Below are 15792 nucleotides of genomic sequence, written 5' to 3' on the forward strand. Positions count from 1 at the left end.
ATATGTCTACTGAATGAGATGAAGAAGATGAATGGAATGATATGATATGAAATCTAAATTCTTTTTCTACACGGAGGGGAAAGGAAAATGGACCGCAAGGACGTAGAGTTTGTATAATCCTTAAACATCCTTTAGATGGGGCTGAAACAGATCTATTTAGGCTTAATTCGTTATGGATAAAGAAGAGAACACTTACTTTATTCCTAATTACAAAAATGTTAATATTTTGTATAAAGTTTTAGGCTTTCACGGTGATTGTGTACAGAAGTAGACTTTTGCGTATTAATAATTGATTAAATGGCGATCTTACTCGTGTTAATTACGTAAGCATGTGCGGCTTACGTAATTAACACGAGTAAAATCGCCATTTAATCAATTATTTATATTCAAGTGTTAAAAGTAGTGTACGAAAGTTTCAACATGGATTTTGCGTATTCCACCGTGATCTGAAACCTACGGTAATATCTCCAACGCTTCCTAACTACATACAGGTCCCGCCATCAGAGAAAAAGGGCTCGTTACGTCTATTACTCCGGATAATTCAGTTATCTTTCAGGTGGTAGCCATATTTCCCTTCATGGCGAAACGTGTACGTACAATACTTCAGAAACGTTGGAGATAGGCCTACTCAATATCAAGGCACGATGAAATATGTAGGCCTACCCAAAAGTCTATCTCTGAAGAATGGATAATGAAGACTTCATTGTAAATTACTTCAACCAACCTCTCCAAGAAAAGGGCCTAGCAAGAAAATTCATTAAAATTTTAAGATACTTTCTCTGTAGATATGGAGTTTTTTTTTTTCACGCCATATCCAAGAAAGTCAAGTTGTGTTTCGAATAATATAGGCTATGATTAAACTAATCCGTGGAATGTTATTTACTGTAAACAAGTGCAGTGAAATCGATGGGTTTATACCAACATATTCACTATATTTTTAATTATATTAATGAAAATCACATTTCTAAATGTGCTGTGGCAGCGTTTGAAGGTTTGGTAGCAAATTTTTAATCAGCCTGTCCAAGAAAAGTTAATAAAATGCATCATCTTCACATACCTGCGGTGGATCATTCGTCAAGGCATATGTCCAATTTCAGTTCTAATTCTGTTAGCTGTAGATATGTATACAGTTCAGTGAAGAAGGGATAAAAGTTATAGGCAGTCTGCTACACATATCTGACCTTCGCCATTGGACATCTACCAATATAAAGAAAATAAATTGAAACATGAAATGATTTCACTCCTGTCTGCTGGTGTAAAAGATATTTTTACAGGTTCGTTTTTCTGTCTGGAGTGTGGATGCTGAATACCATCAAGTTATTTTCGGGAGTGTTAATCTCCTTACGTAACATTAAAATAAAGTGTTAGACTGCTAGCCATCTCTTGTGTAACCTCTGCATACCGCAATATGTTGTTGTGAACCGCAAAGAGAAGAAACGTCAAGCACCGGAGGCTTCTGTCTCAATTACTGGCTGCAAGGGATTTTGGAAATGTTTGACAGCGATGGAAGAAATCGATTCAAGGGTATGAAAATAAACAGAGTAAAGTATATTACACACATTTCTCCCATATTGCAAGGACAACTTGCAAATGTAAATATGAAATGCCCGACGTTATCCCTAGAATTCTATTTTGAAGGTCGGATGACTTTACGACCTTACATAAACGACACTTTTATTCTTAAAAATGGTTGTCACTAAATGATAACTTACCTATAATTATGTAACTGCTCTATAGTCCAGGTCTTCTTACTTTATAACCTAAGGATGCACCGTAACCATTCCCCCCCCCCCATTAGGCCTACTACATACGCTAGTGATGTTCAAGTTGTCAGGCTGAATTTTCTCTCGCCAATCTGTGATTCGAATTTTTGTACCGACAAATACAACTGGCAGTTACTTTATAACGGTTCTTTTGACAACATCGTTTGCTGTCAACGTTCATGAAGCGAAAGTTACTTAAGAGTATTATTTGAAATTTGAATGAGAGAGATATAAATCAGGCAATGGAAGTTCACGCTGAAAAGAAGACCATGTATGAGCCTTGTATACCCCACATGTCTGAAAGATACCATATACTTCTAAAACAGTGGACTGTCATTGGACTTCTATTTGGCAGTAGAGGAACTGTCCCAAAAATAATATGGAGCCACCTTAGAGAACTGAATGTAACATTTAAGACTCTAATGCATGTTGTTGTTAACATTTTAAAAGACTCTCGAAAATTTTGCATCTTCATCTGTTTTTCAATTAATTACATTGTTGTTATTCTATTTTACATACTTACAATTATATTTTAACTGGTTTTATTATTGTTATATTCCAATCAATTACATTGTTCTTATTCCATGCTTTAGTTCGCGTTCTTCATTTGTATTTTAACTAATTGCATTGTTGTAACTTTATATTTTAAATTCATTTAATTTATATTTTGCATATTATATTATACTCCTCTGGAATGTTCTATCTACACATATTAATGTATTTTAATTCCAGGTTTATATTTTACCTATTATTCCATCATGACCAGGATGGAGATCGAACCCCAGCTGCCTGGATGGAAGAACAGTGTGCCTGCACTAAGCCATAGACACGGCTTAGTAATAACACAAATACTTGTATGAGCTGAGAAAATTTGTGGATGTTGAGTGATGAAAGATTTCAAGACCATGTTTCTCTTTTCCTTAAGGCTATGGATCGTGAAAATAACGAAAAAGAAAAACTATTAAAAAATGGATTTTTTACTTTCAACTCTAAAAATACAATAATGTTTCAGTTTTCTAAATCTGTTCTTATTTTGGTCCTATGACAATTTGAAGTCCTTCAGAGCGAATTTTAAGGGACCAGCGCGTGCGTGGACCTGCAGCCCTTTAAATTCACACTCAGCTGTCATTCTGATACGTTTTATTCTTCAGGCTAACTAATTTTGCTTTCCATTCACTTTATATTTCGCGTTATTGTGTAGGAGAAAAATGTGTGTGGTAGACCTATAAAGGAAGGATATCGATAGTATATATCATATAAGCTTCCAGTTTTCAACATTTTGTAACATTCAAATTGCTCTAATGAATGCAGTTTTCCTCCAATCTCCAAATGTGCACAGACGTCCACAAAAGCATGTGAAGTAAACTGACACATAATATGTTTTCTTCTGCCATTGAAAGTATTAAAATCACCATGTTTTGTGGATTTGATAAGTTTAAGAAAATGGAAAAATTAACAACTAAAATGGTAAATATTTTTTCTCAAAAAGTAATTGGAAAAATATGACAACCATGTGTCATATTTTACATACATCTATCAGGAATATTTTAATATAAATTTAGAGAAAAATTGTGTTAACTTTTAAAATTGGGACAATTATAATTCAGTATTTTAAAACAACAAAAATAATTATAAGTAAACTAATTGGAATATCAAAGTGAAAATTTGTGTATTGCATGTCCACATTGTAAGAAATATGTGGTAAAAGCTTCAGATTAATTGGCATAAACGTGTAGAAGTTAGAAATTTTACAGATTCATAGCCTTTGATATAGAAATGTGTCCCTGAATGAACGTATGCAAATACAGAGTAAGAATAACATTAAGATATCAGCCTTGCACAGTGATTACCACATGACTCACTACTTGTCAATGTCAGATGTTGGATCTAAAGCCTCAAAAACGTGAGAGCGGATCGGGCTAAATGATTCAAGTCTTGCGGAGCTGTTGACGATAAAGCTGTGCAAATCTGTATGGAACTGGCAAAATTAAGAATTCTTTCAATGCACAGTAACGAATATGCCATTATGTCATGTGACGGTCAGCCATTTAGTCAAGGTCCAAAATTTAATTAAATTGTATTTCTGTAACTTAACAAATAGTTTCCAAACGTTGGACAGTAAATGAAGCCATTTCCGCTAATAAATTTGATACTCTGTTTCATTAGAGCTTGGAATGCGGTCACTTGATTTATCCTCTGAATACAGAATGAGATGTATCAAAACTTCAGAATTGTATATGATAAATTCAAAGTCTAGGTCAGACACTCGATTAATAATCAGTGACTTTTCATGTAGCATGAAGGCGATTAACCATTCCTGACGTTGGTCCAGACAGAAAAAAACATTGAAAATACTTCAGTTATTTTCAGTAGAATGGATGCGACACACAGAAATAAAGGAACATTGATTCTCTTTCAGTACCACTTCTCCAGTCTGGTTACACAAAGAATTCTTTCAGGTGGAAATAGAACTGCTAGACACAAGTGCCTGTCTATTTATCTGCACTCTGTGAATCATTCACTAAGAGTGAGTTGTTCTCAGCAACATATTGTACTAAGTCTTAGCCTTGGATATACAGTAAAGACTCACCAGAATTCCAAGTTTGTTATGCTATTTTTTAACACACTTCTCGGAATTTCACGAATTGAGCAGAACTTCAACGCTTATGTTATAATGAAATAAATCGATAAAAGAATTTAAACTTTGAAGTTTGTTATACAGCAGCGAAAATCAAGCATTTTTAAATTAGATACAGAAGAAAAATCACATTTAAGAAAAAAACAAACAAATATTTTAAACGTCAAAATATATTATCATCATCATCATCATCATCATCATCAATCCTCGTCCCTCTTCAGTAAGAGTTGTGAATCAATATTAAAATATTAATATCCTCTTGTACTTGTTAACTGAAATAACCTACCAATAATTAATACAATATAAGAAAAGAGAATTTCTCTGATTGAGATTCTGGCTGAAACGTCCAGTACATGTACATATTATCAGGCAGTACATATCACAACGTACAATGTTTTCAAAGAATTTTGTAAAAGTAAATATCCATATCATGGTTCCTTTGGATATGCCATTGAAGCTATGTTCGGTACGATCTATGTGTGTAAGCAACCGTTTCCGGTTATGAAAACAAAATCTAAATGCAGCTCTCAACGTCTGCGGTTGCTGAGTGGTCAAACCGTCCAACCTGTCACGCAGGCGACTCGGGTTCGAGTCCCGGTCAGTGACACTTATGGCGGACAAGGTCGGGATTCTCCCGTTTTTTCCCATATTAGGCATCTACATCATTCCGTCACCATTTCTTCATTTCGTAGCCTAATGATTTCATAGAATTCCCCGATCGCCAGATGGCGACGCACGGAGAGGGCTGGCCTAGGGACGAGCTCGAATCCGGGTTCTGTGGATTGAACTTCGGCGTAGTTCAATGGTTAGAGCGCTTAATACTTACAAACAAGGACTCGGATTCGATCCCCGGCGCCGGATCGAATTTTTCTTCTATAATATCAATTGTTACCATAACAGATGTATTCTGTGGGATCAAAAAATTAATCTTTACGTAGATTCTTCGCCCAACAATGCATATTACTGTGGAATCCCGGCCATCAAGTCACTCAACTGAGTGCGCTCCTTGTATAATGACAATTGACTTGATACAAATGTCAATATATATGTCGAACTTGGAGTCAGGCCACAAAGGGAAAAACACTGAAGGAGAGGGATTCGATCCGGTGCTGTGGATTGAACTTCGGCGTAGCTCAATGGTTAGAGCGCTTGGTACGTAGAACCAAGAACCTGGGTTCGATACCCGGCGCCGAAGCGAATTTTTCTCCTCTAATACCAATTAGTGTAGTCAGCCGGTGTGAGTTGTGAATGCGTCTACCTTGAGAGTTAGAGTAATAGAACGTAACGGGTCGCAGTGCTGCGCCATAGCGTCCCCCTCCAGTAAATTCCATTCCAAATGCAGGTCTCGAGTAAAAGATAACTAACTTTCTGATCAATTTCGACTGGCAATATTAAATATGACATGGAGTTTTACGCACTAGTTAAACAGTTTGAAGAATGGTAATTATTTTGAAACTTTCAAAAGTTTCACATCATTATATATCCACAAATATTTTCGATTTTTTTTAAATCATCATCAGGCGGAGATACAAAATAGACCAATTGAACATAGGTTAAATACAAAAATATATAAATATACACACATTATTAATAAAGCTGTTTAAAACTAACATGAGATAAAATTTGTTTCCAAATCATTTCTGTATAAAAATCATTTTATAAAATTTCAAGCTAAATGTCATTCAAACACACTATTTGCATCTCTTGATGTTATAAAATAAGTTACAAATATAAAATTATATGTGTGTGTTGATAATTAAAATTTCAAATTTCAAAGCCATTAGTGACGCCATGTTCAGACGAAGGTTACAAATATTGGTGTTCTATGAGTTTATTAGTCACTCGAATCGATGAGGTGAGTATGACATCTGAAATTAACCAAAAGGTGATTTTACGAAACAATAATTAGAAAAGCAGTAATGTTTTGGTGTACTACTAGCGGACAGGAAGGTCAGTGTTGCAGGCTTTTACGAACTTTCAGCTCCCGCTGGTCGTCTAAAATTCACCACTGATGCACAGAGCCTTAAGGCCCATTCACAATGAAAATTAAACATAACGTGAGCGTTAACTTAGGAATGTAAATGTTACGGTAAAATCACATCATTCATGATGGGAACATAAACATAACTGCAAAGATACTTGGTTCGATCGCGGCCCAGGTCGATGGCATTTAAGTGTGTTTAAAATACTCATGTCAGTAGATTTACTGGCATGTAAAAGAACTCCTGCGGGACAAAATTCCGGCACACCGGCAACGCTGATATAACCTCTGCAGTTGCGAGCGTCGTTAAATAAACCATAATTAATTAGGGCATCCGTGGCTGCTGGTGGGTATGCTCTCTCCCTCTTTCTGCTGATCAACGGGGCATATTACTATGCACTGCTTATCCTTTACCCATTTCAGCGAATGCTGATGACCACTGCTATAAGATAAAATAAGTATATATCAATTTCAATCACAAGACATATCTGTTTTGCAAATGTTTATTTGCTATATGAATATGGAATATATTAACGTTTTCGCCTTATTGGGCATCATCAGATATAATAAAATATGTAATCTGAACCTTGATCAAATTGAACAAATAACAAATGAGTAATGTATTATACATGGTGTTGGATCTTCATGAGCTTTATGTATAAAATTATAAATAAAATTGAAGGATAATTAATTTAAATGTGATGCAAACTTTTAAAAATTGAAATTAAAATTGTTTGCGTATACATATAACTCATGTTACAGTATAAATACAAATTAATCAATTAGAATTATACGAATTATCAGTAATGTTAAAATAAATCTATACTAATAATAAATCTGTAGCCGAATTTTTTCTGGTAATTTTCGATTTTCCAAAAATAATTGGTCCTAACATATATAATTAATCACCCTGAACCCGAAAATCGCTTTTTTGAAATTTTTGTTTGTATGTCTGTCTGTCTGTCTGTCTGTCTGTCTGTCTGTCTGTCTGTATGTTTGTTACCTTTTCACGCGATAATGGCTGAACGGATTTCGATGAAAATTGGAATATAAATTAAGTTCGTTGTAACTTAGATTTTAGGCTATATGGCATTCAAAATACATTATTTAAAAGGGGGGTTATAAGGGGGCCTGAATTAAATAAATCGAAATATCTCGCTTATTATTGATTTTTGTGAAAAATGTTACATAACAAACGTTTCTTTAAAAATAATTTCCGATAAGTTTTATTCCTTGACAAATTTTGATAGGACTGATATTTAATGAGATAAATGAGTTTTAAAATTAAAATAACTGCCATCTAAGGCCGTGTAATGAATTAAAAAACAAATGACTTCGTCTATAAGGGGCCTTGGACAGCAACAATCGAAAGCCATGAAAGATAGCCTACAGAGAATGTTTCTGTGTTTGTATGAAGTAATATAGGAAGCTAAATTAACCGATTTGTATAATTAATTATTAATTCACCATTGGAAAGTGTAGTTTGTCTAGATGGACATAATGCTATGATGTTATTACAGTAACGTCTGAGTGAATAGAGGACAGGTAAGATTAAAATAGCTTCTTATGCACAGAAAACTTGATAGGCTATTCTGTACATTCGTTTCCTGTATTTCCTAAAATAATTTTTATGACCAAATGAGTGGTCTCTGGATCAAAATGATCGCATTTTAATTATGCAAATACAATTTAAATTACGTAACATAATAAACGACTTATCCTTATATCAAACACGAATGTTCCCTGGATCAAATGTCCTATTTTAATTATGTAATTACTTTATATTTATTTCTAACGGGTGCAGCGGAGCGCACGGGTACGGCTAGTTATGAATAAAATGAATATATTAGCTTAAAAAAATTAATTAAATTCACATTGTTCGAAGAATGAAATGTCTTAAGGTACTATATACAATATTGATGTGTTGTGACTGATGGTTCTTATGTTGAAATTCTACACGTATAATTAAAACCAACCGACAACATAAGAACCATCAGTCACAACACATCAATATTGTATATATTACCTTAAGACATTTCATTCTTCGAACGTTGTGAATTTAATTAATTTTTTTAAGCTAATATATTCATTTTATTCATTTTATTCATAATTTATTTTAACATTACTGATAATTCGTATAATTCTAATTGATTAATTTGTATTTATACTGTAACATGAGTTATATGTATACACAATCAATTTTAATTTTAATTTTTAAAAGTTTGCATCACATTGAAATTAATTATCCTTCAATTTTATTTATAATTTTATACATAAAGCTCATGAAGATCCAACACCATGTATAATACATTCCTCATTTGTTATTTGTTCAATTTGATCAAGGTTCAGATTACATATTTTATTATATCTGATGATGCCCAATAAGGCGAAAACGTTAATATATTCCATATTCATATAGCAAATAAACATTTGCAAAACAGATATGTCTTATGATTGAAATTTATATACACTTATTTTATTATATTACTAGGCATATCTGAAAATATAAAATGAATTGTAAATCACTGCTATAAGGCATGACGCATTAAATCATGCAACTACGATGAGACTCAATAATTACAAAGAAATCTATATAATTTGTCAGAGTGTCACATTTTACACTACCAATGACAGTATCTCGTTGTTCTCTTTTCTTCCAAGTTAATAAGGAAAACTAAACTGCGAATCATTCCTTAACAACGTTTGTTTGCGTGTCCCTATTAAAATGCATGAGATGTCATATATTTAAAAAATAAATCTCTTTCTTCGGTGTCCAGATGTATTAAACTGCAACCTTATGTTGTAAATATAATAACGCAGAAAATAAGCTAAATTATTAAGTAATGGAAGAGAAATTTACCGCACCTGTTTTATGCAATAATACGTGTTGTGTACATATATTCGTTCATTCATATTTTTTTTATTCACATTTATTTATTTGCATTTATTTTATTTATTTATCTATTTAGGCTATCTATTTTAGTGACCAATATTAATGAACTAGTAAAAGATCAAGAAAAGAGTAGTAGGAACAGTCTAGTGGTACTGAATTAGATTAATATCCATGTGTCCATTTACTAGCTATAGTGTGTACGTTGAAAACAATGGAATAAAGCGAGGCTCAAATAGAGTGAAAAAATCCTCCAAGAAGAATATTAAGCTATATTATCATTTGGTTATTTATCATAGTTCAGTGATCAGAGTTTCTGGCCACAGTTCATGAGGTCTCGGGTTCGATTCTCGGTGAGAGCATAGGGATTTTTCCTTAAAGGAAGCTCTTCCTGTGTTCGTCCATGGTGACAGATTTACGTTCAGTTTAGATTTAAGACTACTCCTGGCGCTACATAATCATACATGATCATCCTATCATTTCATCGTGATAATGTAACCCCGTCTTCCACGCGCCCCAACCTCAAAAGTGGGTTGCAAATAAGCTACTGCCAGAAGAGGAGACCAGAAATATCGAAAGACAACGTGGTGGCATTGAAAAAAAAAACAATATTGTATTAAGTAATACACAAATACAGTACTTAAACAATATTTTATATAGGTTTGAAATTTGAAGGAAAGAATTCTTTGTGTATCTTCTGTATCTCACAAAAATATCATCAAAAGAGCCTAGGCCTATATTATGTTGCTTCGTGAGTTTTATGGTATACAGATCTGCTATGTAGAAGGTTTTTTTACAGTAGTTTCTTTCCTTACCATTCTGACGTCATCATTACCGCCGTGTAGTCTTCCAAACATCTCTGAATTACATCTGTAATAATTTTAAAGGGAATGTTTAGATCGCACTTGCGATAAAGTTAGCTTCATCTACAGACCAGCTTCGGTCAGCGGGCTGCAGTTTGTAGACTTGGTAACATGTTGCGGTCCAGTAACTACAGTTTCTATGGAAGCACGTTCTGTCTGAAAAACAAGGCAACAAGCGTCGTGTTCCCAGGAACACGGTCATGTCTGGTATTGTACCGTCTTCGAATTATAACCACCCCAGTGAGTGCAACAACTGAACTTGTGTGCTGTCCGTCCAGTCCCCATGACTGACTCAGGCTGAGATTCTTTGAACTGTGGCAGATTGGATTCGAAAAATAAAATAAAATTCTTGCTCTTGATTGTCTTATTAATTTTTTTCTCCCTCATTAATTATTGTACTTATTCCTTCATCAAACCCATTTCATTAATATATTCTACTTATTTATGAAATATAGCCACCGGTGTAGCTCTGTCGGCTAAGGCGCTTGCCTACCAATCCGAAGTTGCGCTCGGGTGCGGGTTCGATTCCCGCTTGGGCTGATTACCTGGTTGGGTTTTTCCGAGATTTTTCCCAACCGTTAGGCAAATGTCAGGTAATGTACGGCGAATCCTAGGCTTCATCTCACTATCACCAATCTCATTGATGCTAAATTTATTTATTTATTTATTTATTTATTTATTTATTTATTTATTTATTTATTTATTTATTTATTTATTTATTTATTTATTTATTTATTTATTTATTTATTTATTATTTTGCTAATAATTGTAACATAAAATATAATATATACAGAAAAACTGAAAGAGTAGAACTCGTGCTCAGGGGCGGATTCCTGAATTGAAATTAATAATTATACAATACAATTTGTCTTATGTCTACTATGCAATTACAGTCTATAAATTTAAATTTACAATTTTTCAATTTTTATAAAATCCATACATAACTTTTTTAATTTAATACTAGAACTATTAGAATTGGCAAGATTAGGATATTTAAATATAAATTTGTTATATATTCTTGGGCCTAAATTACTACTATGATTAAATACTGTAACTGTATTGTATTTTAGTTCAAACAATCTCAAAGAATTCATACCTTTTGTTTCATAACTATGAGAATACAATTCAAAATTATTTCGATTTTATTTATGAATTTTATTAATAACCTCGTAGTTGATACAGCGTCGTTAAATAAACAAGTTAGTTTATCAAATCTTCTTCTATCAATTATACTTCCTCCTTCCATCAGCTACACTGCCTCTTCTTTTGTCAGTTCCACTTATTCTCCTTCCATGAATTTCACTTCTACTTCCATCAAATCTACTTCTTCTCCTTTCATCAGTTTCACTTCCTCTCCTTCCATCAATTCCAATTCTTATCCTTCCATTAATCTCATTTCCTCTGATCTCATCAACATCCATAATTTCCACTTCTCTCATTTCATCAATGCTACTTCCTCTCCCTTCTCTTCTTCTATCACTTCCACTTCCTTCTCCTTCATCAGTTCCATTTCTTCTTCTTTCATAAATCCCAGTTACTCTCCTTTCATCAATTCCACTTTCTCCCATTCAACTTTCTCCCATTCAGTTAATTCCACTTCTTTTCATTTTGTCAATTTCACTTCTCATTTCATCAATTCCACTTCCTCTATTTCTATCAATTTCACTTCTTTTCTTTTCGACAGTTCACTTCTTTTCTTCCCTCAATTCCAATTCCTCTCTTTCTGTCACTTCCACTTCTCTTTTTGTCAATTCAATTTCCCCTATTTCCGTCAATTCCACTTCTTCTCTTTCCACCAATTCCAATTCTTTCTCTTTCTGTTAATTCCACCCTTTATTTTAAAGTCAATTCCACTTCGTCTCCTTCCATTAATTACACATTCTCATCTCTCATTAGTACAGTGCGATCGAGAAGTCTCTCCGCAGTGCTTGTGCAGCCGAGAATCCACTAGGCAGAGAATTCAAGTGTATTTGGTAGAGAATTCAAGTGGCAGCACTGGCCGCTAAACGTATGATGGACTGGGAGTGTGAGGTTGTCATACACGGTTGTATTCTAGAGTGACTAGAATTAAAGCTGCGGAGGGACTTTTCGATCGCACTGTATAATTTCCTTTCCTGTCATTAATTCCACTTCTTCGAGTTATCTTATGTCTTCTACCACTCTTCCTCCTTCTGCATCTTTTTCGCTTATTGTTTTCCGAATAGTACAATTTATTCTTCCCCCATTAATTCCATTTCTTCTTCTTCTTTCACGATATTTCTTCGTCCTCGTCTTCATTTCATGTTCAAGATTTTAAATTGTTACCACCTCTCTTGATATAGGGTCTATTATCCATTTCTAGGACTAAAAGCATTTTCTAAGTCAACAAATTTATTTCAGATCCTCTAATATGCTATTATTTATCAAGTTCAATCATTTTGGAACTATAATACTTCGGACTGAAGACTAGAATGTGGATGTTCCTAAGCAACATGCATGCAGAGAGCGCTGGAAGGCACGCGCTGCCTCAGCAACCGCAACACGGATCAGTCTTCAGTCGTCATGTATGGTATCGATGGTTATTGCAATTTGTTGCGGCCCGGACAATGTCCGCCAAGTTCGCAGAGGGTTGAATGCCCGCCCGTGCGCGGGGCACAGCGTTCTGCGCTCAATTAATACGGTAGTAGGCTACCATAGGCCAGTAAATCACAACTAGAAATAATAACTCGATGCCTGCGGTCTCTACACTACAGCGATTTATTCTTTTCCTGAAATATTGAACTCTGTTGTTCACGGTACAGTGTTCGGAACTCAGTTCAGCTATCTCCTATTTGTCTTGCCATGTTTACTGTCCCATGACAATCCAATGCCACCATTCAAACGAACTTTTCGAATTCCACATACTGCTTTGCTATGTGCAGAAAGCACTACCAGTGAGGTTCTGATACTCCTGTTCCTACTTCACATTTTAAGTGTTTAGGTACAGCTTACAGCAGTAAAATTTTGTAATTATTCGATATTTTTTTCCATCCATTACTGTATCTTGTACAATAATGAAAATTAGAATGGGTAAAACATTGTCCTTTTGCTTAATAAAAAGATATTTTTACAATTTAAAAAAATTATTTACATTTTTTTTTTTTTTTTTTTTTTCAAAATTCAGTTCACTGTGCAGTGATAAAGCGTTTCCCACATAACTCAAAAGCTATCCAACATTCTGTGATGAAATTGTTTTGTGTATATTTATGCATGTCATATCTACAATATGTTGCAAGATCACTTCTCTACCTTTGATAGATTGTCTGATAAAAAATAAATTCATTTAAAAAATTGTCAAATATAAGTATTTTCTTATAACACAAAATACAAAAAATATTATTTATTAACCCTTTCTAACCCAAATTAAATTTACAAGCAATCCATGTTGAAACAAATAGCTGTATTAGGACCAATTCAGTGACCAAGTTACGGGAGTGGCAACATTTTAAACAAAACTATATTGATGAAAATGTATTGAAATAGAAGTTATCCAGCAAAATTTACCTTCATATGTAACACACAAGTATATAAATGCTATAAAGTTAATTATTGCCATATGGCATCTATAGGTAAGAAAGGGTTAAGGAATGTAGTTGAAAGAGCATGATATTGTAAACATGAGTTTCAGCAATAAAATAAGAGACAGAACATGAACAAGTTAACAAGTTTATGAGTTATGAGGGAAAAGCTTCATCACTGCACAGTGAACTGTCACCATTTTCAATTTTGAAAAAAAAATGTAAATAATTTTTTTAATCGTAAAAATATTTGTTTCATATAGCAGAAAGACAGTTTTTTACAAACACCAATTTTTATTGTTGTACAATATACAGTAATGGAGGAAAAAAATGTTGAATATTTCCAAAAATTTTACTGCTGTAAGCTGTACCTAACCCTTAAGCCGAACTAGTATTTTGATGACCTATAAATGATGAAATATTGCCCCAAATTAAAGCATTATGGCGCAAAAGAAACCCATAATATACCGTACACTAAAAGAAAATTAACGATTTAAGAATTTGAATTTCTTCATTCAAAGTCGTCAATTAGAGAAGAGCTTTGCTCAGTTGCCAGAAATAACATATGCACTAACTTAAACCAAAATACTTAACTTATGAAATTATTAGACTAGCTATTATTCTTACTTTTTGTGGATGGATTAATAGAATAATATTTTATTTTTTTACAGAATAGAAGTAAATTGCAATACTGCAATTTATTTGAATTAGTATTCAGTGGCACATAAACTGTTATTCATTTGTCAATTATATGTTAACTTTTGAAAGTAGAGTTACATTGTAAAACAAACTTGACACACCCGTTCGAGGGACGCAGAAATGTCGTGTACAAAACAACACATAGGCCTAAGTCTATCGGTATAGAGTAGTTCACAAAATTTTTAAGAAAAAAATATAAACGTTGTGAAATACATTCCATTACGAAATTAAGCCATATTTATGCATTATGATATAGGTGCGAAAGTTACACTATATACTGCAATCAATTACCGTAGTTTCCCCTAACTACGGTCCACATTTGTCACATTTTTCTTTGTATATTCAATACTATTCATCCAGATTAAGTGAAATTTTGGCTTCGGACTCTTGTAAGTGTATATTAAATAAATATTGACATATGTGTTTGAAATTATTTAATTACAAGTGTTAAAAAATAATAAGCATTGGTACATAGTTGTATTCTGAGTTGCCCAACTATGGTCCACTCATATATTCATGCTTGAAAGCATGAATGGACTATAGCTGGAGCTGTAATTATTCGTAAATCAATACAATGAGTTTCTAATTTAAGGGTAGAAATATAATCTAGCACAGAAATATTAAAAATAAATGAAAAGTACATGGATTATTTTTATTAGTACACATTGCATAAACACACAATAAACAAGTGAAATCTGAAAGTCATTTTCCTGCAATAATGAACAACTACACTCACCGGCAAATGAGGTGAGAATCAAAAAACCCATTATGAAATGAAGAAAACTTTGCTTCCCAGAAAAAAAAAACTCTTCTTTATTATCACTTGCGCTATTATTTTCAACGCCAAACAATGGATATAATTAAAAGGTGTAAAAACTTACAAATTGTTTCAATTTTCTTCCAAATGTTCAACGATGTTGCTGGAGCAATTCTGGGCCTTTAGCTGGTTCTTCTGGAATTCAGCCCACACTCATCCAGACGTCTGCTTACAGTTCTCTTACTCACATTAACTTGTCTTATTTTCTGGAAGGCTCTTCTGGTCCCAAGAACTGCAGCCACATAACACTGACTATTCCCATCTTCTATCAATGCAACCATTTTGCTGAATCGGTAGGACTTAGTAACATTTGTATACAATGAAGTACTCCAATACTGCCTCTAGAGAGCTTACCAGTCTGTAGACTTCTTCAGCATAGCTTGAAATGAGTCCGAGAAGTTTAGACACAATATAGCAAGAAGAACGAATCTCCTTTTCAGATCATTGTTGGCTATTACGTATTCAGTATTACATTGTTACGTATCACAAAATAAATGAATAACTAAATGAACCTCAGCACACCTACAATTATTTAAAAAATCCTACAATTTTCAAAAATTTTAAAGAAAATGTAGTTGACCCGTTTTTTATGCAGGTGAGTGTAT

At 33.5% G+C, this 15792-nt stretch overlaps 1 non-coding gene across 1 annotated transcript; it reads left to right on the plus strand.

Annotated features, from left to right (window-relative positions):
• Positions 1-5523: 5523 nt before the first annotated feature.
• TRNAT-CGU (transfer RNA threonine (anticodon CGU)) lies at positions 5524-5596 on the plus strand. The gene has a single exon. It is a non-coding gene; the product is annotated as a tRNA-Thr (tRNA).
• Positions 5597-15792: the final 10196 nt, after the last annotated feature.

Source organism: Periplaneta americana, chromosome 4 (assembly GCF_040183065.1).
Source record: "Periplaneta americana isolate PAMFEO1 chromosome 4, P.americana_PAMFEO1_priV1, whole genome shotgun sequence".
NCBI classification, from domain to species: Eukaryota; Metazoa; Arthropoda; class Insecta; order Blattodea; family Blattidae; genus Periplaneta; species Periplaneta americana.